Below are 24,838 nucleotides of genomic sequence, written 5' to 3' on the forward strand. Positions count from 1 at the left end.
ATTGCCCTTACTTTTTCTGGATCCATGTTGATTCTCTCTTTCGAGATTATATGCCCTAAATATTTGACCTCTTGTGCAAAGAATTCACATTTAGTTTTCTTCGCATAAAGGGAATGTGTTCTTAACAGTTGGAATACTAATAATAAGTGTTCCAAATGTTCTTCTCTTGATTTACTAAAGATCAAGATATCATCCAAAAAGACTACTACAAAATTTCCTAGATAGGGCCGTAAAACACTATTCATCAGCTTCATAAAAGTAGCTGGTGCATTAGTGAGACCAAAAGGCATCACCAAAAAATCATAATGCCCATATCTAGTACGAAATGCCGTTTTGGAAATATCTTGTGCCTTAATTCTTATTTGGTCATAACCTGATCTTAAATCTATCTTTGTGAAGAATTTTGCCCCTTGCAATTGATCAAAAAGATCTTCCATTCTGGGCATAGGAAATTTATTCTTCACTGTTATTTTATTAAGTGCTCTATAGTCAACACAAAGTCGCATAGAACCATCTTTTTTCTTTACCAATAAAATTGGTGAAGCCCAAGGTGAATTACTAGGTTGAATAAATCCTTTATCCAGGTAATCCTTAATTTGTCTCTCAACTTCTTGATGCTGTGTTTCACTTAACCTATATGGTGGTTTTGAAATTGGGTGTGTATCCTTATTTATATCAATTGGGTGATTTATTTCACCCCTATCTGGTGGAAGGCCACTAGGTAAATCAGAAGGAAACACATCTTTAAAATCAACTAATAAACTGTTCAATTCATTATTTACATTCAATTCGCAAACATAAGAAAATTGTTGCTTTATATTACAAAAAGTAAAAGTATTCTGTACAGGAAGAGACCATAACATATATACCTCACAAACTTCCTTCTTTATCAGCTTCTGAACTTCAGTAGAACACAACAAAGGATTATCAGATACTTCATGTTCACCTTGAATGACAAAAGTCTTACCATCCCTTTCAAATTCCAGTGTATTATGGTGATAGCTACGTTTTAAGGATGGTTCCAATCCCCATAGCCACTCCCTCCCTAGAGCAATGTCAGCTCTTTCCATGTTCATTATTTGGAAATCAAGCTTATCTTTATATCCTTGAATCTGGATTTCCAAATTGGATACCATTGTATCCCATATTTTATTGTCTTGGCCTTGCATCATACGTACAACGTATTGATGCTCACTATTTTGTTAGGGAAGTTTCAATTTTTTGACAAGTGCATAATTTATAAAATTATGTGTGGCAGAGTCATCAATCATGACTCTAACCCGTTTTCCAGCTATCAATCCATGTACTCTAAGTAAATCATGTGGCCCAAAAGTAGGTTGCCACAAAGAAGTTGACATACAACACTTATGTTGTACATCCATGTGCAAGACCTTTAAAGATTTATATTTTTCATGGCCCTTTAATTCTAAGGTTTGCACTACATGGATTTGTTTTTCTTTTCCTTTGCCCTTGTCCTTTCCTTTGTCTTCCCCCTTTTTCTTTTGAGGGCAATTCCAAGCAGCATGGTTAGGGGATAGGCAATTAAAACATAATTTTTCTTTTTTGGCCTTATCAAAGTCATCAGGACTTAGCTTTGGCCTCATATATGGTTTCTTTTCAAAAGGTTGTTTTTTACCTTTGAAAAATGGCATTTTTCTTTTAAGTTTGCCCACAAATTTTGAGGTTTCTAATTCCTTAGACTTAGGCTCCATATCAGTGAGACTGGTGAGTGTACCTGGACGCGTACTATCTTCATAAATTAATGCAAATTTAATTGCCTCTTCAAGCGTCTTAGGTAAACTCCGTTTTACTTCCTTTTTACAGGCTTTATCCAGTCCCCTAATGAATCCTCTTGTTTTTTGGAATTCATCAATTCCTTCGAGTTTGAGGATTATCTCACGATATTCCTCCAGATATGTCAGTAGGGGCCGTCCCTTTTGTCTGACATAATCCCAATCTTCCCAATTTCTTTCCATTTCATTTTCAGGAAGAAATTCTTTTAAAAATACGGATTCAAATTGAGCCCAAGTTTCAGGTATTTTATTCGCCTCCTTTAAAGTTCGCCACCACTTATATGCTTTAGGCCCCAAAGTTAAACTGGCCTCCAGTGCTTGGAGATGTGGTGGGGTATTTTTTAATTTATGTAAATCTTCCCATTTTTGGAGGAAATTAAAGATTGTATCTTTATTCCTATCTTTTTCCTCCCCGTAAAATTGAGGTGGTTTCATATCCTTTAAAACCGGATTATCCCTCAATTTATGGTAGGTTTGGGGTTCCTTAGGATCTCGCATAGTCACATCTAAATCTTTCGATGAAGATGGGACATCCGAGATTTCTATCTTATTTTTATCTCTTTCCAACAATAAAGTTAGTTGAGATTTTATTTCAGTAAGTGTTTGAGTTAAAAACTCCATTTGAACCCCCTGAGTTTGCACACGAGCAGAAAGATCATCAAATTGCTCTCTCGTGGCAAAAAATTCTTCCCATTGTTCTTCTTGTATGTCTGGTTCATGGGGTTCTGCCATAGGTTGATCCCCGGAACTAGGACTTTCCATTACCCTTTCTAGGTTGATCCCCATGAACTAGGACTTTCCATTACCCTTTCTTTCCCTTTTTCTGCCACTAATACACTGGAATTGGAAAGCAAAAATAAGAAATTTGCATACAAGATAAAATACTTCCCTGATTTTTAACGGCAGGCTGTGGCTTCAGTTATGTATGAAGGCTGTAGCTTCCGTTGTGTATGAAGTTTTCTGCCTGTCTCACAGCAGTCGCAGTCTTATCCGCCTCAGGAGCAGTCCTATCCGTCAACAGTAATCTAATACTGGCAGCTCCACTTCTGATCTGTTTCTCGCGGCTGCTGGCAGCTTCACATCTGAGCTGGTTGGTCCTCGCGAATGCTGGCGACTCCACTCCTGGTCCTCGCAGATGCTGGCGGCTGCACGCCTGGTCTGGTTGGTCTTCGTGCTGGTCTTTACGTTTTTTTTTTTAATTTTTCTCTGCCCGTTTCTGCCCGTAACGTTTTCTGCCACGGGTCCCGTAACGTTAGACCAATGATAAATGTCACTTACGTGACGTGGCGCTGCACTTCTAATGTGACAAATCTTCTCCGTTTTCTTCACGGCTTCATCAATTCTCACGCGACGGGACAGGGCAGAAGTGACGGCACGCGACGGGACAGGGCAGATGACACGCTTTCACTCGCGACGGAACAGGACACTTCTGACTGATGGCCCGCTTCTTGACTGACGGCCTGACAGATTCTTGTTTGATAAAAAGCATAGGCTCTGATACCAATGTTAGATTACGAGAACAGATTTCTTGAGACTGATGGAAGCACGAGTGTTCTTCACCTCCCAGCCACGCCTAGATAAGTGCTGGCCCTCAAGCTTATCCCTTTTTCCAGCCGTCAACTTGCTGGAGTCCTACTATTTCTGGACTCCCTTAACCTCTAGGCTCCCCTTGACCCCGTTCGGGCACCCAAGAGCCCGGACGGTCATTCTCGTGCATGTTCCCCTAAATTTACCTTAATGTAACATTAAATATCCGTTTTAATGTCACATTCCACACTTATGACCTTAATGTAACATTAAATATTACTTTTAATGTCACATTAATGTCACAGATTAGCATCCCTAAAATTTAGGGAGTTACTATTTTTGAACGCCAAAATCTGTTCATATTCTTTGGTCTGTGCCGAGATCAAATTTTACACTGATCATAGAGAATTTTAGACCGGAAGGTTTAAACAGGAAAATTGTTACATGTATGCCATGTGGCACAAGTTTCCAAAAGAGAGACTGAGAGCATGTAAATAAAACGTAATAGGGATAAGGGGCAGATCTGAGAATGAAGTTTTTGAGGAGCTCAGGGCAGATTGCTACAGTTTCATCAGCTATGGAGAGTACTTCTTCATCTTTGACTCATATACGAAGATAGAGCTTGCTCTCTCTGGTCAACTCTCTCTATTCTCAGAGAAAATGCTCTGGATGATGGGCTGATTCCATCGAAGGAACAAGGTTTATCAGCTTTGATTTAGTGCTATTCAGGACATGTTGGACAGTAAGAACAGTGAATTCAAAGATCTACAGACTGCAATTCTACACATGAAACATTAAGTTTTGGTCAAAGAAAATGCTTTCCTAAAAGGGATGTTGTTTTGGATATGCTCGACAGTAAGAACAGTCAATTCAGAGTTCTGCAGAATGCAATTCTGCACATGAATCATTGAGTTATGGTTATAGAAAATGCTTTCCTAAAAGGGATGTTAATCTGGTCATGCTGTACTGTCCTTATGCAGCTGGGATTTACTCAGATTAGATGAAAACCAACTGTTCACAGGTTATGTATTTTGGAACATTTCATTTTTGTAACTTTCCCTCTTTTAATTGATAAAGAATTACTGAGAGGGGCGCCGGTCTGTGGGGCCAATCTGGTGTTGAGCGAGGGAGTGAGGTTTCTGTTTTTGTGTGTGTGTGTGTGTAAAAAGACCAAGTGTTTATTGAATGAACTATTGCTTTATGTGAGTCATAGACCGGTTTCACCCTTAGGGGTAGTGAAACAGATAGTTTGCTGAGGTTGTACGCGGGCCACATGTCTAGCAACAACAATAGGCACTGAAGGAGCATATGAAGCAAGAGCGGAAGGCGTAGCCCCACTAGACTGTGAAGTCGTAGCGGTCTGTTGAGGCTTTTTAGGTGGAAGACCTTTGGCATTGAAGCGACACTCCTTGTCCACATGGCCTGCTCTCTAGCAATGTGTGCAAAACCGGTTTTTCTTAGGAAGATGCTGCTAGATAGGTCTAGATTTTTTGGTTCCGTCTAAGGAAGAGGAGCCACCCTTTGATTGGCTTACTTGCACATCTTGCGAGTTCTTGCCACTGTTGGTTTTCCCTCCCAAAGAAGAGGCAACCAACCCCATCTGCTCGAAATAAGGTTGTGATAAGGATTTCTTATGGACTTGATCATGGAGCCTTGCATAACGCAAGAATTGGCACTCAAACTGGTAGAAGGTTGGCAATTGAGGCTGTAAAATGATGTGCTAAATGAAATTGAAGTATTTTTCGAGCAACTTATTCAAGAAGGTAACCTGATCGTTGTCTGACTTTGGAGAGCCAGTAGTAGCAAACTCGACGAGTAACCGTCTATATTCAGCCAGCTTGACTTTCAGATCATCCCCTTCCTTAATTGAAAACTCTTGAAGCTCAAAGTTGAGATTTATGCACTATATATGATCTCCAGCCGCATAGCAATCGAGAAGGTGGCTCCAACGCTCTCATGCAAGCGGGAAGTGTTGTATCTGAGAGTGAAACTTAGGAAGTAATCCCTACATCAGCTCAACATTGGCTCTGGCCTTGTGGGCTCTCCATTGACGGATGTAGTTAGGGTGAGCTAGTCGAGGGTTTGCCGTAGGCTGTAGACCAATGACGAGGTCCCAAAGACCTTGAGACTCAAGCACTTGCTGCATGAAATTCGACCCATTAAAACTAGTCTTATCCGTGAAGGCATTCTTGGCCATTGCAACAAAAGTGGTAGTGCTCAAAGATGGGTAGTATAAAAAAGTGTAATGGGGGTAAGATGGGGGAGTGGAGTGCACTTGGAAATGGGCCCTAGAGTGCCCACCAAGCATTCGGATAGTGTGCAAGGTGGATCCATAGGTAGGGATGGGTTGACTAGGCATGGGTATGGTAGCCGTATGAGTAGCCCATGGTGGAGGTGGGATGGAAACACGTGGAGCAGAAGATGGAAATCCTTATGTAGGTGCAACCCAAGGTAAGTGGGATGACGCACCATAAGTCGAGGATGGAATTCCTTGCGTGTCTCAGTGGTCATGTGAGAGGTGAATGTAGGGATAGTGAGGGGGATGCCCATCACAGCCGTCCCAAGTGCTATGGGTGTGCTCATTTACAGAAAGGTGAGAGGCACTTTGTTAAAGGGTGGCATTTCCCCTAACGAAGTACCATGGTGTAAAGAGGTAGAGAATGGGGAAGAGAAGGAGAAGGTGCTAGGAGTAGAGATGGAAGATCCAACCCCTAGTGTGTGTGAAGCAGATGTGGATTGTAATTCGAGAGTTTGAAAGGATGAAGAGAAATGATCAAGGGTGAAGGTAGAAGAGGGTGGGATGGGAGGGAAGTGAGAAGTGTGTGTTGCATGCTCAAATGAAACAAAAGCTATAGATATATTTGAATTCCGTCTGCTTCGTGAGCCCCCTCTATTAAAGTTCACATACGCAAAGCCATCTGGATCCTGCACCTCAAAAGAGAAAATAGGCGAGGGTTTTGATTCATTCAACTCAAAAGGCTTGTAGAAACGTGACATTGGACCTGGTTGAAATGATGAAGATGGATTGCTAGACATTCCAAATGCCGTTTGTTGTCCATGATCAGAGAGGTGGCCAGCCTCACCAACCGGTCCGAATGTGGTAGCGAAGCTTGTAGGAGGGGTGTAAACATTATTGTACTTGTTGCAATAGTACTCCTCAAAGTCCTCCTTTGTCATGTTAGTGAAATCTGGAATAGGAGTAGAAAAAGAAGATGAAGGTGAAAGTGAAGTGTCATTCTCCCCACGGAGTCCATAATGTCATCTTAGGGCCTCCAATGATGGAGAAGCTTGATAGGACATCATAGGAACTCGACAAGGTGTTTGGGACATTGTGATTCGATTACGAGTCGTATTGTGTGCCTCTCACAAAGACTAGCTCTCCACAATATTCACAGGATACTCTTAATAAGAGCACCAACTATGATATCATGTGAAGAAAACTACTAGGATTTGCACTGAGGAAACACAGTGTACAACCATGACATAAACACAAAGAGACAGACAGAGACACAGAAAGCAAAACTCAAAACTCAAACACAAACAGAAGAAGGGAAAGAAGAACACAACTCTGAAGTGAATGAATACTGCAAATACTCAAGGGCAGAGTAGTGTGTAGTAGAGTGACGTCCATTTGAGACAAATCCCAAGTTTGTGACCTCTAGTTGGAGTGTGTGGTCTGCAAAATGATAATGCCAGAAGGGCCTAGAGCACCATAAACGCAAACTGTGGATGTCGTTTGGATGAGGAGGAGCACCAACACCTATCGCTTGGAGGAAGAGACACCAAACACGAGCAGTTGGAGTGTAAAGGAACTGTCGCTAGGCTGGTTTGGAACCAAAGGCAAGCTGTAGAAGGTGATGAAGATGCTAACGATGGCTAGAAGATGCCAACTGCAGCCTAGAGGAAGGGCCAAACAATGGGTGACATCTTGGAGGAAGGCGCCAAGGCACTGCAAGGGCTGATGGAGAGGTGGCAGTAGTCTCGAAGGTTGGATAGCCATGTCTCTTGTAGTCTGATGGCTGAAATCTGCATTCAAGGGTGTGAAACCTGCACAAACGGGAATGAGGCTGAATGGGGCAGCTGATCTATTTATAGATGTTGAAGGGTGCCCCAAAGAATTAGGGTTTTTGGGGGAGCACTGAAACTCTTTTGGACCACTCCCCTTTTTAAGGTTTTTCATTAATTGTGTTTTTGGGCTGTTTAAGAATGCTAATCAGCTTAAAAGCGTGTTTTTGCTCAACACATGTGTGTCTTAGTTGATACATACTATCAGCGCCAATGCATCTTCTCAAGTTATGTTAAATGGTTGTGTTACCAACACCTTTCCCTTGGCACACTTAGTCAAACAGGGATGTGCATTGAGCCCCTTGTTTTTTGCTTTGGTGACACATCCAATATTCACCATGTTATCCCACATGGTGGCCAATGGAAAGTTGGTGGATTTATCCCTTCCTTTTGGAGAACACTTTATTCCCCAGTCCTTGGCAAATGACATGTTCATGATCTTGCATGAAGATAAGGACAATCTTCATAAGGCATTGGATGTTTGGATATTGTTCAGGCATGCTTCTAGTCTTCATGTTAATGCTGCACAAATCCTCCCTTTTCAACTGCACTAAATTTGATTCCGAGTCCTTGGGATGGTAGGGGGTAGGGGGCAGTTGTATCTTATCCAGCATACTGATCTTCTCCCTAGGTAAATCTTGCTTAGCATATGGCAATCTCTTCTGCTTCCTTGCCATGACTTTTGTATCTTGTTTATGCTCTGACTTCTGTGCTTTTTTTGTGATTTGATATAGTAGAAACTCCTCATTGAGAGAGAGAGAGAGAGAATGCTAGGGCGGTCTCGCCATCAGTTCACCCTTCAGCTACTCCCTCATTGAGAGAGAGAGAGAATGCTAGGGCGGTCTCGTCATCAGTTCACCCTTCAGCTACTCCCTCTCTCTTTCAATCTCTCTTTGTGTCTTAGCCATGCATGCCTTTGTGCCACTCCTGTAACATGAACCTCCAGCCCTTGCTACCTGCCTTGTCACCATTACGTGTGTGTTGAAGCCCCTGCAGCATGCTGGTTCTGCCTATGTGCCTCTGTGCGCAGTCCTGCTGCCCACCTGTTCCACCTTGAGTTCACCCTCTTGCAGCCGCCATCAGTACACAAGGCATCTGTGCGCCCTTTCAGCAGCTCTTTTCTGCAGCACTGCATAGGGTGAGACACCTATTTTTGTTCAGATCTGCAGCAGCATCTCTCTCCAGTTAAACCGTACCTCTATTAGGTCTGAATTTTAACAGTAGACAAGCACAGACTGTATGCAGACAGCTAACATGCAGAACACCTAATTGCTGAACTGCCTACCAGCATGCAACGAGATCTCTATGCAAATACCTTCAATAATGCAGTGTTAGATGTCTTGGAGCCGGTCATGGATGAGGATGAAATGACCCCAAATTCTGGCATGGAGCATGGTGAGCCCCTTGTCAATCATTCCAAGTGTGTGGAGGCCTCCCCAATGGAAGGGACAAATGCATTGCCTTGCGGGGAATCGCAAATATTGCCATGTTCTTCAAAGATGGGTCACACTTTGTCCTATGCCCAAGCAATAGGGCAGTTGGATGACTCCCAGGGGTTGGGAGCATCTTTTGGAATTCGCCAGCACATTACTTGGGGAGTATGTGCAACATAATCAGGATACTCATAGCTACTTTGAAGAGAGGGATGTCAATGTTACCATTGTGGGTACAAAAAAGTGTTGCATCCATTCTCCTCCTTCCTTGAAAAAGCAGTCATCTTGTACTTTATTGCCAGAATTCCTACAATGTCTTTGGTACGCTCATGGTTGATGAGTGTTGTGCAAGAGGATTGTATGGAGAGCATCTTTGTGGCATCAAGGGGGCTTTATGAGATCCTGCTCCAATCCCCTCATCAGTGTATAGTGTTTTTAAGTAGCTTGCTAGTGTTTTATGATCACAAATTGGTGCATATTGTCCCACGGCAGCCTGTGGCAAACTTCACAGAATTGCTAAAGCAAGAATGTCGAGTTTGGGTGAAAATAGACGGCTGCCCAATCATGTATTGGCCCTATTGTTTGATGCTATAACCAAGATTGGCAGTGTTGGTACCCCTTGGTACTCCAACCATCAATAGAAACAAAATGTGCATGCTTTGGAATACCTCTCACAAGCGTCCCACTTGGCTATGGGTGGATTCCCTTGGTATGCACACTTTGTATTTCTGTCTCAAATGGGAAAGCCTTTGTGGGACATTGCTTCAATTGAGGAAAATTGGGTTACTTTATGGCAAAATGTACTGAAGCCAAGAAAGGGACAATATAGACAAATGAGGTTCTTGTTTTACAACAGGATGGTACTGCTTCACATACGCATATAGATGCCCAACCCACACAAGAAAAATTTGGGCAAAGGCAAACAGTTGCTTTCACCTCTCATCGATAGTGTCCATGCCTAGCAAGAGGTGCAATTGAAATAGGACAAAAGTCCAATGATGTTCATAACATTGGATCCTTGGAGGATACACAGAATGCCCTATGCATTTATGCACATTGTAAGGACAAGCCTTTGTCCCAAGGTACTGGTGTTGCACCTTTGATGACTAAGATAACCTCTAATCCTAAGGCTCGACAAGAATCATTACATGCGTCCCCTAAGCGTCTGGCTTTGGACAAGTGCAGTAACGTCATTACTCTATGGGACCACAGAAACTTGCACAATAGCACAATGGATGTGGATCAACCCTTGACTTCAAGCACATGGTAATGAGACAAAGTTCTTCATTGTGTCGGCAAATTATTTGGATGAGGATGTTCTTGTTGTTAAGGAAAATAAAGCTGCGAGGCAGCGGCAACCCCACCCTTGATCTCCATCATGAAAATCACTACGCGGAATGGTCGTGTTTATTCACGTGTCAAGCAACATGCTATGTGGCAAATCTTACACTCTAATGCTTGGGATGATAGTTTTTATGAGATTCGTATGATTCAATTTGCAGATGTCTGAAAAACGTATATGAGTATGAAATGTTATTTCAGACATGACCAACTTTTGGGCGGAAAAAGACGGGTAGGTGAAAGTAAAAAGCATGATGATTTCAGCCGAAAGGCTGTTGCCTGGCAGGGAGCACAAAAAAACATTGCAATTTCAAGCCAGAAATGTGTCATCTCACTGTTGCCTACCTTCTCTCTACCCCAGATCATGGAGAAACAGCTTCTTGGACTGCACATGTGGTCTGCTCAGGCTTATGCCTTGACAGGACTGCTTCAAAGTTACAGTATGCCTTTTCTTCCTATTTTTTACCTCTCTCTCACTTTCACATGTGCTGTAGCCTGTAACTGCTTTTGTCTGTGTGAAATTTCAGATCTCTCTCTCTCTCTCTTTTTTTCGTAAAAGGTAATTATATTAATTACGAAAAAAAATACTGGATTACAAGATACATGATGACACAAAGCCATCATGTGAAGAGGTTTTCTCTTTCTCTCTCTCTCTCTTTTTTCTGATTACAAGATACACGAGGGCCCTAGGCCAACGTGTGGGGAAGCCTTGTAGTAATGCACTGAAAAAGTTACACCAATCATGGCAACGACCCAGAGGCAATTGCCATATGCCACGGATGCAAATCCTCTCGAGGGAGCAAGTCGGAGTGTCGGATGATATCCAGCTGCCAATGCAAGAGCCCTTTAAGCCTGGCAATATGTCGGGGTACATTAGAGGCCGAATCAAAGAGAAAAGCATTGCGCGTTGTCCAAATGTGCCAGCATCCCCAATATCTGAAAAAGTGAAATAAGATCTTCTCATGCAACTGTGGCGGTGCGGAATACATCGGGTGCACAAAAACCCAATCGAAAGGAGTTAGCGAGGATCCCACCACCGCGCGCCAAATGTGCGACAAGAGTGACCAGATATTCTTGGCGAGCGGGCAAGAGAGAAAACGATGTCGGGTCGATTCCGCCGGTGTGGTACAGAAGAAACAATTGCCATTCGAGATGCGACGCTTGGCAAGGGCCGAGGCCAGAGGAAGACCACCAATCATTACCCGCCAAAGAAAAACCTTGCATTTGAAAGGTGTCTTATTTTGCCAGCCCTCCATCAGCGTTTTGTGCCACCATGACAGCGATTTCCGCAGTCCCCAAACAGTGTTAGCTTTCTCTCCCAGCCATTGGTGATCTTGAACAAGAAGATGATACACCTGATTAGTGGAGGCCTTTTCCAGACTCAGGCGGCCTGCAAGATCCCAGTCCTGCCAAGGGCGATCCACCGTCAAGGCAGGAAAGGGTTGCCGACCCTGAAGCTTCGACGAAAGCAGCTCCCACAAATCACGGTATCCACGCGGGATCTTAAAGAGTCTCCGAGCAGTCCGAAATGAGACGAGGACATTGCGAGTAGCAAGGGTAGCATCCGCAACCGACATCACACCTAAACGGGCCATGCGATTAAATCTTGGTCTGAGTTGATGTTTATCTTCCCATGAAAGGAGTCTCGATACTGCCAACAATTCCAGCTGAAAGGAATTAGTCTGCAAGCGGTCCCCCACTGGGTGCTAGCGGGCCTTTTGGAGCACTACTCTCTCTCTCTCTCTCTCTCTCTCTCACACACACACACACACACACACACACACACACACACACACAGCATTTGAGACTTGAATGGCTGATTATTGCAGCAAATTTCTTGAGTAAAAGTCTGAAATTTCAGTCATTAACAGCCAGTAAACTCTCAAATTATTCAGAAATACTCTTTTGCCCTTTAGTATTGATCTTTCAATCTCTGAAATGTCTTGTTCAAAGTCTGAAATATGTGAAAATTTCAGAAATTTCAGACATTAATAGGCTGTCGTTGGATGCTTTTTCCCTTTAATATTGGGTTGGGAATCTTTGAAATTTCTTCTTAGAAGTCCAAAATATCTGAAATTTTAGACATCAACAAGCTGAGATAGCCATTGAACTCGTTTACCCTTTGGTATTGGCTTAAAAATCTTTGAAATTTCAGATTTTACAACTGAAATTGACAATTCAGCAAGATTTATTAGTTATTATGTCATCATTCGATGAAGCTTCGTCCCCATTTTTGTGCATCAAGCTGACACAAATGGGAAGAAAGAAAAAAGCAGAGTGAGAATTTGTAACAATTGTCAAGCAATGTAGAACAGGGCAATTTACTTGGAAATACAAGTGGTGTTAGCATACTTGGGATAGAGACCCGTCTTATATAAGAGCCCACTATCTTGGGCTTAAAGGTTTTGGTATAGATAAATGCTCACAACCACCTTAACATGTGAAGGAGACATGTCGACAAATGTATTTAGAAGTAGGATTTGTTGATCCTTTAGCAGCTATTGATGAGTCTATGGGGTTGATTTGGGAGAGGGTTCATATGGGGAGGCAAGCATTGCATGTGCAAATGCTCCTAATGTTTCAACTACAAGTGCAAGTGGTTCCGCTTCGTATAGTGTTAAGCCATCAAGATCCAATAAGCAATAAGTGGGCGAATCACATGGAGCTTTGGAGAAGTCTTGGAATTTGTAAGCAAGGGACAATGCTGATGTTGCCCTTCACAGATTTTTTAATGCTGAAGGCATTCCTCATTGGAAATTGAGGAGTCCATATTTTTTAGACATGGTAAAAGCAATAGGGGATTTCAGGCCAAGCTACAAGCCCCCCTCTCACCATATGCTTTGCACAAAGCAACTTAATAATGAAGTCAAATGCATTGATAGAGAGTTGCTTGACATTCGAGATAAGTGGAAGAAATATAGATGTAGTGTTTTATGTGATGGATGGTTCAACACTTGTGGTAGACTCATTATTAATATCATGATATCTTTCATAGATGATTTTGTGTTCATGAAGGAAGTGGACAATATAAGTCAGGAGAGTACATCTATGAAATTTTAAAAAGATGTAATCTTGGATGTTGGGCCGAAAAAATGTAATGCAAGTGTATATGGATAATGCAACAAATTGTGTGCGAGCTAGAGAATTAATAGAGGCACGATGGCCTAACATTTTCTATACTAGGTGTGCTTATCATTGCTTGGATCTCCTTTTTGAGGATATTAGTCGATTATCTTGGGTTGCTCCTATATTGGTTGATGCCACAAAAATTATCACTTTCATAACTCAGAAACATACAGTCTTGGCTTTATATCATAAATTAAGCACAAAGGAGCCAGTAAAGCCAACTCAAACAAGGTTTGCTTACATGTTTATCATGTTGGCAAACTCACTAGATGAAAGATGCTATAATGGCCTGTGACATATGGTTGTGAGTGAAGATTAGACTAGGAAGAGAGTTTGCCACACTGATAAACCAATGCAAGTGGCTAGTATCATTTTAGGGTTCACTTTTTGGTAGGATGCAAGGCTTATTTTGAAGATATGTGCACCTATATTAAAGGTTGTTTACCTTGTAGATAGGGAATTCGCAACAATAGTGATTGTGTATGAGTTGCCAGATCATATGATTGAGAAGATACAGGGCATTGAGGGTGTGGATGCTAATAAATTGTAGCACATTAAGAATCTTTGTGTCGATAGATGGGATATGTTGCACTCACCTTTACATGCAGTTGCTTATGTTTTGCATCCAATATGGAGATCAAAGAATCCAGGTGATGATAGTGAAGTGCATGAAGGTTGGATGAATGTGATTGAGAGATGCACTCTTCATGATGTAGCAAAGCAAGGTGTTTAATGTAATGAATTGGATATGTATAAGTCAAAGGTAGTTGGATATGTATGCACACCCTCTTGTAAAGGATGTGGCAAGGATGCACCAAGGGGTGAAGCGGCAGGAAACATTTGGGCTTGCACACCTCATTTGCAGCAATTGGTAATTAAGGTACTTTCTCAAGGTACTTGTGCATCTCCTTACAGAAGGAATTGGAGTGCCTTCTCTTTTATACATATGAAGAGAAGAAACAAGTTCCTTCTGTAGCATACGGAGAAACTTGTTTATATCCTCGCAAACCTTCGCCATGTCTCTAAGATCAAAGAAAGAGGATGGGGAAAAAATGAGGTTACTTTGGAAATGCTTAATAAGGAAAAGGATGATGATAGGATTCTTGCAATTCAAGAATTGCAAGAAGAAGAGTTGGATAATGCCAATGTTACAACAAGCAATGCTTCTTTTGTTGATCAAGGAGAGCATGATCATGATGATGATGATGAGGAAGATGAGGAGCAGGAGAATGATAAGGATGAGGAGGATGATGAGGGTGCATCTTGCCCATGATCGTCATGTGTAATCTTTTTTCGGTATAGTTTGCTTGAACCTTCTACTATAGTTTAGAATCCAGACTACTATTATGCCATGATGTGCTTCAATTGTGTCTTGGCTCAAGTGATTTGAAATCAAATTTGAAATCTTTTTGGCTGATCAATGTTGTGAACTTCTAAGTTGTGTCTTCAATCTTATTCATTGGCTTATTGGGAGACTGCAATGTCTATTTTGTAGAATCTAAAGTTGTTGAAACAATGAAATTTTAGTTTTTATTCAGCATATTTTTAAGAAGAAAAATGGGCAATGTATGATTCAGCCCGAAGGCCTGAATCGTACTCCAATCATACTTTCATACCCGTCTGCATATGACGTATGATTGCCGTATGAAAAACCTATGTCTAGGATGTTTTCTATGTGATGGAGCACAAGAGTCACAAAGAAACAAGGAGAATCCTACACTACAGGGCTTCAAGCTTTTCTATGGTGGTGTTTTTACAGGAACCCATTCCGACGTGTTGCTAATTGTCAGACAGAAACTTCAACCAATAGTGATTAAGAGAGATGTATCAAGCAGATTCATAGTTGTGGAAATTATGTATGAAGGTGAAGTGCTATGACTGGTGGGTCTCTATGCTTCTAATGATGTTCCTAGTTGTTGCGAGTTATGGCGAACAGTCAAGAGAATGCCTCTTTGTTGGAAGGCTTGGATTCATCATGGGAAATTTCAATGTGTATACTGACTAGACACATTTAACTTCGGACTCATGGATAACCTAGAGTACGAAGATTGGAACACCTTTGCTTTAGCAACTTTTAAATAGGATTTGTGCCCTTGGTTCTCTCCCCTAGATGATGGCTACACCTTCCATTCCATGCAACACCTAGAAACCTAGGGCCACTTGGATCGGCCCTACATTATGTATGACGATTCCTTTTTGTTAGAGGCTTTGGAAATCAAGATTTGCAAGGCTATGTTCTCTCAGATCATTTCCCCTTGGTATTTAAGATGCATATACATATTGTTGATCCTTTTCGAGCCCTTTTGGAGCAATCTCCCATTGTGTTTCAACTCCTTCTTCCTCTGACATGAGATATTTGATGACTGTATGCAACAGTTGCTACATCTATTTTCATGGGGCCTTCCATCCCAAGGGGCAACTTCCCTGAATCAATTGATATGTAATGTGCAAACGGTCACTAGGCAACATGGAATACATCATGCTGCCCTATGTAGGCAAGGATTGCAAGCTGCCAAGCAACTCTTGGCTCTAATACACTCTATTTTGATGGATTCACCACAAGATCCCCTTTAACTCTCCACCTCTACAAGATTGGCATAGCTTCTTGATACTTTTCAAATCATACCAACATGCCAAACTTTCTTCAGTATTAGAGGGATTGTAGGACAATAATTGTCAGTCGCACAACTTTTACCATGTCTTACATGCTTCGTTTGCTAGGGAAAATGTGGTCCATTTGAGTGGCTCCAACAATGAAATTCTCACAGATATGCGAGCAATTGTGCAAATGTGCATAACCTATCTCATGGCCTTGCTTGGATCACTGTCCTTTGTTTCTCACGTGGTCGGTGCGGCCCCTTTATTGTTTTGTGGTCTAGTTAAATATCAAGGGGTGTCCTCTTGCATTTGCCTAAAGACAAGAGTCAAGTGTGGGGTGGTATCACCAATGAGTTTTTTGAGACCTATGCTACTCACTTGGCTACGCCTTTGACAGCCTTATGCCAACAAATTTGGAATATTGGACACATGCCGCGTTCTTGGAAGGAGGGTCTGATTAAACTAATCCTTAAAGTGCAGTCCTCCTAAGCCTTAAAGCATAATACCTTCTGGACATTATTCACCCTACACTATGGATTTATCAAAGGGTGCAATATTTTGCACAACATCTTGAATGTTCAGATGGGGATAGATTATGCTCGACACACGAAATAGGAAATAGTGATGGTTCAGCTGGACCTTGAAAAAGCCTTTGATCATGTGGAATGGTCCTCTTGGGTCAGTTGATGCAAGGCATGGGTTTCGGTTCGAGAATGTTTGAACTTATCAATACTAGTAGTGCGGATTCCTTTACAAGAGTTTTACTCAATGGTGGTGTCGTGACCACCCTTCCCCTTTCGTCGATCGGTTAGGCAAGGTAGCCCACTGAGTCCTTTGTTCTTTGCCTTGGCCACCCAACCCATTCTGATGATATTGTCTTATATAGTAGCCAATTGTGAGATGGTCACACTCTCTCCCTTCACAAGAATAGTTGGTGGAGAATAGTTGGTGGAGCAAGCCTTGGTAGACAACACCTTCATGTTTCTTAATACTAATCCAGATAATATACAAAGAGCGATCACCATATGGGACTTATTTGCCCTTGCCTCTAGACTGCACATTAATGTATCTAAATCGGCTCTTATTAGTTGCAGTGAGAGTGATCTCTAGGCTTTGGATTGGCAAGGCAAGATGGTGCTTAAAGGCTTTGTTTTTAGGCACTTGGGCTATCCTGTGGGAGTGTAGGCTTTACCTAAACCGCTACTGGATTGGATCTCCTCGAGTATTATGGATAAGTTTGTATATTGGAAATCACAAGCTTGGCCATTCCATGTGTGATTAAAAATAGTGTAGACAACCATGATACGGATGGTTTCATATTATCTTCCCTTACTCCCTTGGCCATCTCATCTACGGAAACTTACTCAATTTGTCTCGTTTCCGCTTTGGAAAAAAGATTCTACAGAGATGGGTATTTCCTGAATCTCTTGGCACCATGTTTGCACTCCTAAAAGAATGGGCGATGGGGCTATTCTGGACTTGGAGACAAATATGATTGCTCTTTGTTGGTTATTGTTCTAGGCCTTGTGCGAGGATAGGAAACCCAAGTCTTTGATTGCCAGGTTTTTCCTTCAGACTCAAGGTATTAGGCATGGGAACACTAAGATTTTTGCCTCATGGTGGCATGTAGACTCCCTAAGAGTAGAAGTGCTAGTGGTTTCGAGGCTTCTCTCTTGGCAAAGTATAGAAGAACAAAGGTTGATGTTGAATACAATGGTGCGCTTGGGACTTTTCATTGTTGTTGATGCATTTCTACTTGTTAGTAGGGTTGTTACGTCCTTAGGTCAGCTCGATGCTACTTTCATTTCCCCGAGGGTACTACAATTTGTGAAACACCATGTTCACCTCTTTACAGCCCATGCAACCTCTTCCCTCTTTGGACCAAGAGGCCCCTTGGCAAGATTGGATGATTAAGGGTTGGTTGCTTTTGGGTTGTGCTTCAACCAATCAGATATGTCATTTTCTTATTTCTGATAAGGATTGGCTTGTCATCCAAGGTCTTTATATGGCAAATGTTGATTTGTGTGCTTCAACTTTGCCTTTGCACTCTCCAAGCAAAGGATTTCAAATGGCTGCTGCTTCTTTTACTAGGCATTGGTTGAAACCCTTCGCCATTAGTTCCTTTCTTGCCTTATTATTCAAAAGGTTTAGTTATTACTACCAACCATTGGTTCTGAGTGGAGGTCGATATGAAAGTGCTCTTTCCTTCCTTACGTTCTAGGGTCGTTGGCATATATGGACCATGAGAAATGCATTCATCTTCGATGCTTCATCGAGCTTGGGAGTCATATAGCCCACTTGAAAAGACTTATTCACTGGTAGCTCAACTTGATTGAATTTAGGTTTTGTTTACTTGGCAATTGCAATTTCTTTTGCCCCCCTTTAGTCACTCTGCTTTCTTTGTACCTTGACTGTGATGTCTCAGAGTTTATGCAAGATGGCCTAGAGTCATCCTATATCTTGTAACCATGTAATCTTGTACCTTTTTTGTAATTTATACAATTGCCTTTTGAGAGAGGAGAGAGAGAGAGAGAGTGTGTGCATGTGTGTGTGTGTCTACATGGTTGCGGTTGGACCGCATGTACATCATGCAGAATGATGATTTTCTTTCTGAGATGCTCGAAATGAAAGTGTTGCAGCAAGATGCCTTGTCAGACCCCTTCCCTCTACAGCTTGAGATGCTTGCACAACCCATTGCACCTTTTAAACAGTTTCTGGATAGACTCCCTTTGCGTTTCAACTCGTCTTATTTTAAGCATTCAATCTTTCAGGGCTACATGCGGCAATTGATTGAGAGATTCTTATTGGACTTCTCCTCTCAGGGCAATGGTTCGTTTGAATGATTTCTCTCTAATGTGCAGCGGGTTGCTTGGCAGTATGGGATCCATCATGTCTCTCTTTGTCGGCGGCGTCGACAAGCAGCGGAGGACTCACTGGCTTTAGTTCGTTCTCTGCTGGTGGACACTCCAGATGATGTATTTCTACTGCCACTGGTGATGCGTTTGGCTGATCTTATTAAAGAGTTTCAGTTGAAATCTTATCAGCAAGCCAAATTGCAAAATTTGACTGAGACTTTGCAAGATAGTGCTTGTCAGACTCATAAGTTCTTGAGCTCTACATGCATCTCCTACTCGAGAAAATATGACTAGACTCCAGGATCCAGAAGGTCAAATGGTCATTGATCCTCAAACTATTGTGAACATGTGTAGGAATTATTTTCTCGACCTTCTTGATTCTTCTCTTTCACCTTCTGACCAAGTTACTCAGGCACGTTCAGTTTTCTATGATTTGGTCCACAATCAGGTTCCACATGGCATGCAAACTACTTTGGAGACAGATATTTGTGAGGCAGAGGTTATGGATATTTTGTTACACCTGCCCAAGGATAAAAGTCCCGGTTGGGATGGTCTCACCAATGAATTCTCTGAGGTTTTTGCTACTCAACTGGTGAAACCATTGACAACTATGTTTCAGTAGGTTTGGGAAACGGGGTTCATGCCTTCCTCATGGAAAGAAGGTCTTATTAAACTGCTTCCAAAAGTTCCTTTGCCGTCAATGTTGAAACATTGGAGACCAATTTCTTTGATGGGTTCGATGTATAAAATCTTTTCCAAAGTGATGGTGAATCGGCTCCACAAGTATCTTCCGGCCATTGTGCATCCTCTTTAATATGGTTTCATTAAGGGCCGAAACATTTTGCGTAATATCTTAAATGTGCAAATGGCTATTGACTATGCAAGGCACTCTAATCAGGAAGTGGTATTGATTCAATTGGACTTGGAAAAGGCATTCGATTATTTAGACTGGTCTTTCATTGCAGAACTTATGTCTACTATGGGTTTTGGTACTCGGATGTCCCGATTGATCTACACCATTAGTGTTGCGGCTTCTTCGCGAGTTATACTAAATGGCAGTGTTACCGAGCCATTTGTCCTTGCACGCTCTGTGAGACAGGGTTGCACTTTGAGTCCTCTCTTCTTTGCCCTTACGACTCATCCGGTTCTTTCGATGTTATCTTCTATGGCAGCTTCGACTCAGTTGGCTGGATTGTCGCTTCCTTCTGGACAGCACTTCATTAGTCTGATGACAGTTTTATGATTTTGCAGGCGGACAAGGATAATCTTCGCAAAGCATTAGATGTTTGGACTCTCTTTGGACAAGCGTCTGGTCTTTATATCAATGCTTTCAAATCAGCCATTCTCAATTGCATGGAGTCAGATTTACAGTCATTGGGCTGGTAGGGACTGGTTGTTCCCCGTGGTTCCTTTGTCAGGTATCTTGGGTACCCTTTGGATGTTGATGTTCGGCCAAAGCAACTACTAGAGTGGATTTCACAGAAACTGGCAGCTAAGTTTCTGTATTGGAAGTCGCAGGCTTGGCCCTTCCATGTTCGCCTCAAAGTGGCTCAGACAATTATGTTGCCAATGCTCACATATTTCTTGCCATTGCTGCCTTGGACTGCTACTACTTTGAATGCTCTTGCTCAGTATATTCGTTTCATGTTATGGAAGGACTCCTTGCATGCAGGCATTTCATGGATTTCTTGGTCGCATGCATGTACCCCCAAACGCATGGGTGGTGGGGCTATTTTGGATGCCGAAACTCATATGTTGGCTCTTCGTTGGTCTCTTTTTCGTGCCATGTGCTTGGATCATCACCCGTGGGTCATTATAGCCCGTTATTTTCTTGAGGATCGCAGGCTTGTGCATGGTAATACCCAAATTCGGAGCTCCTAGTGGCATGTTCTTAATGTAGACTCTCGATTTTCTAGTCCTTCCTCATCCCTGCTTGCTCATTTGGTATGCTCCTGGAAATTTGTCCTCCAGAAGGCTCGGTGGCATCCACCAGCGGAGGACCACTTACATACAAACTCTTTTCAACTGGAATTGTTGGCAGCCTCGCGATTACTTTCCTTGGAAGGCAAACATGAGCTCAGGCCAAATTTAACCACATGGCACGTTTGGGCTTGACTTCAGTTGCGGATGCCACCCTTGCCAGTTACAATGTGTTGATATCATTTCATACAGCCAGGAGGCTTTTCAGAATCCCTTGTGGATACCGTGATTTATGGAAACAGCTTTTGCTAGTGCTCCAAAGCAGACAACCGTTTCTTGCCCTTGCTTTGGAGTCCTTGGCAGGATTGGAACCTTGCAGATCGCTTGAATTTGGAAAAGGCCTCAACTAACCAGGTGTATCATCTTCTGATTAAAGATCATCAATGGCTGGTTACTAAAGCTAATACTATATGGGGATTGCGTAAATCTCGGTCATGGTGGAAGGCAACTGTGATGGAGGGCTGGTTGAACAAGACACCTTTCAAATACAAGGTCTTTCTTTGGAGGGTCATGATTGGTGGTCTTCCTCTTGCTTCCACCCTTTACAAGTATCGCATCTCTAATGGCAAGTGTTTCTTTTGCACCACCAGTGTGGAATCGGCCTGTCATCGATTTATTTCTTGCCCTCTGGCGAAGAATATCTGCTCACTCTTGTCAGCAGTTTGGCAAGCAATGGTTGGTTTCTCCCTAAGCCCTTTTGATTGGGTTTTTGTACGGCCCAAATACCCCACACCAACATAGTCGCATATGAAGATCTTGCTTCACTTTCTTAGATACTAGGGCTGCTGGCACAATTGGACCACTCGGAATGCCTTCTTTTTTATTTGGCCTCTAATGTTCCGGGACATATTGCGAGGCTTAGAGGTCTCCTGCATTGGCAGTTAGATCTCATTCTGCACCCTCCCAATTGATTGTGTTGTGGCAAGAGTCTCTTGGCCTTACTATACGGCACCCTCCCAATTTTAGAAAGGAAGTGAATTCTTTGCAAGCAGAGGTTTGGGTACATGTAGCTTGCTTGAATCGCCTAGTAAGCAATTGCAAAGGGTTAAATTTAATAGGATGGCAAGATTTAGCTTGAAGACTATCCAAGATGCTGTTATTTTGGGTCCAACGAGGGTTTATTCTTTCCATTGCATTTGCGAGTACTTTTGAATATGAAGAGGCTGCAGGTTAATCTAGTCAATCTTAGAGGACCGACTTCAAAGGCACTCTCCCTTGCTTGTTTCTCATCTCTTATCACCATGGTTGAATTGGGCCTTTGTGAAACCCCCAAGATTTTTTGAAGTAGTCAGCTAATCAGATCTACCACAAAATGGTAGAGGATATAGAGATGGAGCATTGAGAAAGCTAATAAAGTTTGGTCTGTTTGTGATATTGCAGCTAATTGGCATGATCGCATGCTTCACTTATGGAAGTCAAACATTCCTTATCAAGGAAAAGTTTGTCTCTTGAGGCTTCTCATTGGAGGTTTGCCCACTGGCTAGCCTGCAAGATATCCCAGGGCAAATGTATATTTTGACCCTTATCTGCCTTTTCATTTCTTGCCCAGTCGCTAGATAGGTTTGGGACTTCATCTCTAGAGTGTGGACCTTGCTGACAAGTCAGAGAATGCCTATTTGTTCTTGGGCCCAAGGCGAGATCCCATCCCCGGCCAGGTTGCAGTCTCATCATCCTCGCCTCTTTCACTTCATGCAATGGATTGGTCTTTGGCACACTTTGCGGACTCGAAATGCTGTCCCTGTTCGATGATGCTCATGGTCGGCAGGAGGTGCATTCCAAGAAGGGCAGAAAGACTGCCAATGTGTTGCAGAGTGGTTCCTTGGCGCTTGCCTTGGAACTATAGGCTTCAAATAGGTTGAATTGCCTTGTAACATTACCAAAATGGATGCCAGTTACTTCAAATATCCTCTTCAGATGCTACTTCAGTCTGTAGGAGTTGAACCTACTCTAGTGATACTTCTAGACCTGTATGCATTTGTTTTATGGAAATGTATGGGAAAAACTACACTCTAATAAGCTAGCTTTCACCTGAATGGAGTCTAGCAAACAGATGAACTCTTAGTTGTCGTAATCTCTAATCCCTTTGGAAACTCCAATGACCTAATTAGTACTCATCTTAGCTCATTCACTAGAAGCCCTAGTGTAAATCCCCTCCTAGCGGTCACTTAGGCCCCAATGCTCCTGAACGGAATAAGCTGAAAGAGAGAACCAAAGGATGGCTTATTTAATAACTTGCAAGGTGCCTCCAGCCTTTGTCTAATCTCTTGCATATTGTCGTTGAATCTTGTTGTGACACCCATCATTTGAGTAGGGACATGTCCTCCACATGTTCCAGTTTGACCACTAAACATGGGAGCACTTACACATAATTGCTATCCATTTCTCCCTTTGACTTGCCTATTCTATGTGATGGTCTGCTTTTGAATGTCCTCTTGCATCATTGTGGATCTCAAACCAATTTCTTGTAGAGTGCTAAACTCTCAAAGAGACTGTGATGGAAATTGGAAGGAGTGATCATTGGGGCTCAAGGACAATCCTGTGCAAAGATGGCTTCTAGTACCTGTCAACACATCACTGCACCTCCTCCAAAAGATATTTATCAAGTCTACTTCCAAAAGTGGGTGCTTTGACAATGAGTTTGATCAAAAGAGCCTGATTGTGATAGTCAAGATCACTGAATGCATAACTGCCCCTCAAATAGTCTCCCTTGGGATAGTCCTTGAGCTTGTCCGAGAAAGCACGGTTTTGATACTCAGGACCAAATGGTGCCAGTGCCTCCCTTGCAATTGTAACAAATGAGAGTCTACCAAGCATTTTACCTTGAAAATCCATTGATGTGTTTGAACTGGATCATAAGTGTTTGACACCATGTGCCACATTCTGCTTTACAAGAAACCAGAGGACACCAGTTACAAGCAATATAGAGAAGAGGTGTGGTTGATCACTAGGAATTTGCAGAGAGAGGCAACCAATACTTCCCATAGGTCAAGGTTCACAGTGACGAATTACTGAATCGCCATAATATCAAACCCTGCTTGAAACTCCAGATATTAAACTATTTGTCCTCAGTTAATTCATAGAAATGCTAGTATACTTCCCCTTTCCTAATCCTGCCTGCACACACCCTCCCCCACATGAGGCAAGTTGGGGGCTGGAGTTTCTGTAGTGTACTCACACTGGGCACCATACCAACTATGCTGTGGGGCTTGGTGCTCTAGTGAAGACACTTGTGCAAAAACTGCCCACTCCCTTTATGAGCTCCTGTAGTGACATTTGAAGAGCTAAACATGAGTGGAGTGGTGAACAAGTATTGTGAGTATGATAGTGCAATGTTACAGGTGGGTATGCAGGTCTATTGTCATGCAACAATGGATAGTGGGTAGAAATACATTGATGAGGCAAAGTGAGATAATAAAATTCAATGTAGCTCAAAATCCATTGTATTCACAAGTAAAAGAGCTAGTATCCAGGACTCTATGATAGGCCACTACAAATGGCTAACCAACAAGCTTTGTCTAGTGCCAGAAAGTTCTCCCCTATTCTGCATAGGCAGCACTGTCCTGACAGGACAACTTTTTTGTAAGTACAGTGATATAGTGGTATACTTGTAGAATCTACATGTGTAGGGCATTTGAGGTTGATGTTGGGAAGTAGCGGACTATTCAAGGTCTCTTCATCCTAAACTTGACCCATGAACAGCTAAATAAGCCACTAGTGGGGGGTTGTACAGCTAAAATGGCATAGAGTTGGTAAAATAAGATATAAAATCAGCATCAGTTTTTGAGTTATGTACCTCTTGCAGTACATGGCTGCAGTACATGGCTGTAGAATGGCAGGCTGACTTTCATTCATATCGTCTTACCTTAGGCAAGCAAGTCCCTCAACATTGGAGCATTTCTCTATACAATGCTAAGTCTCATCCTTGGAAAGTCTTCTCAAAGAGGCTTATATCTATGTGTACAGAGCTTTTGTATTTGCAGACTGATATTTAATCTGGTCTCTTAGATTGCAAACTGCCAGCTGTGTGCTCTGAAGGTCATGCTGTTCTGTTAGTAAACTGCCTATTTCACTTCCTATTGCCTCATGTGACAGCATAAGGCTACCCTCTAGTTTCTCAGTT

The 24,838-nt window shown here is 42.3% G+C and overlaps 1 protein-coding gene and 1 pseudogene across 6 annotated transcripts in view; both read left to right on the forward strand.

Moving 5' to 3' along the window:
- LOC148022995 (IMP-specific 5'-nucleotidase 1-like) overlaps positions 1-24,838 on the forward strand; it is a 112,036-nt gene that overhangs the window by 85,085 nt on the left and 2,113 nt on the right. The gene's annotated exons all lie outside the window — the stretch shown is intronic.
- LOC148022996 (uncharacterized) lies at positions 12,414-14,558 on the forward strand (annotated as a pseudogene).

The sequence above is a fragment of the Lygodium microphyllum genome, chromosome 16 (assembly GCF_053477565.2).
Source record: "Lygodium microphyllum isolate KBCC chromosome 16, Lygodium_microphyllum_v1.1.10, whole genome shotgun sequence".
NCBI lineage: Eukaryota > Viridiplantae > Streptophyta > Polypodiopsida > Schizaeales > Lygodiaceae > Lygodium > Lygodium microphyllum.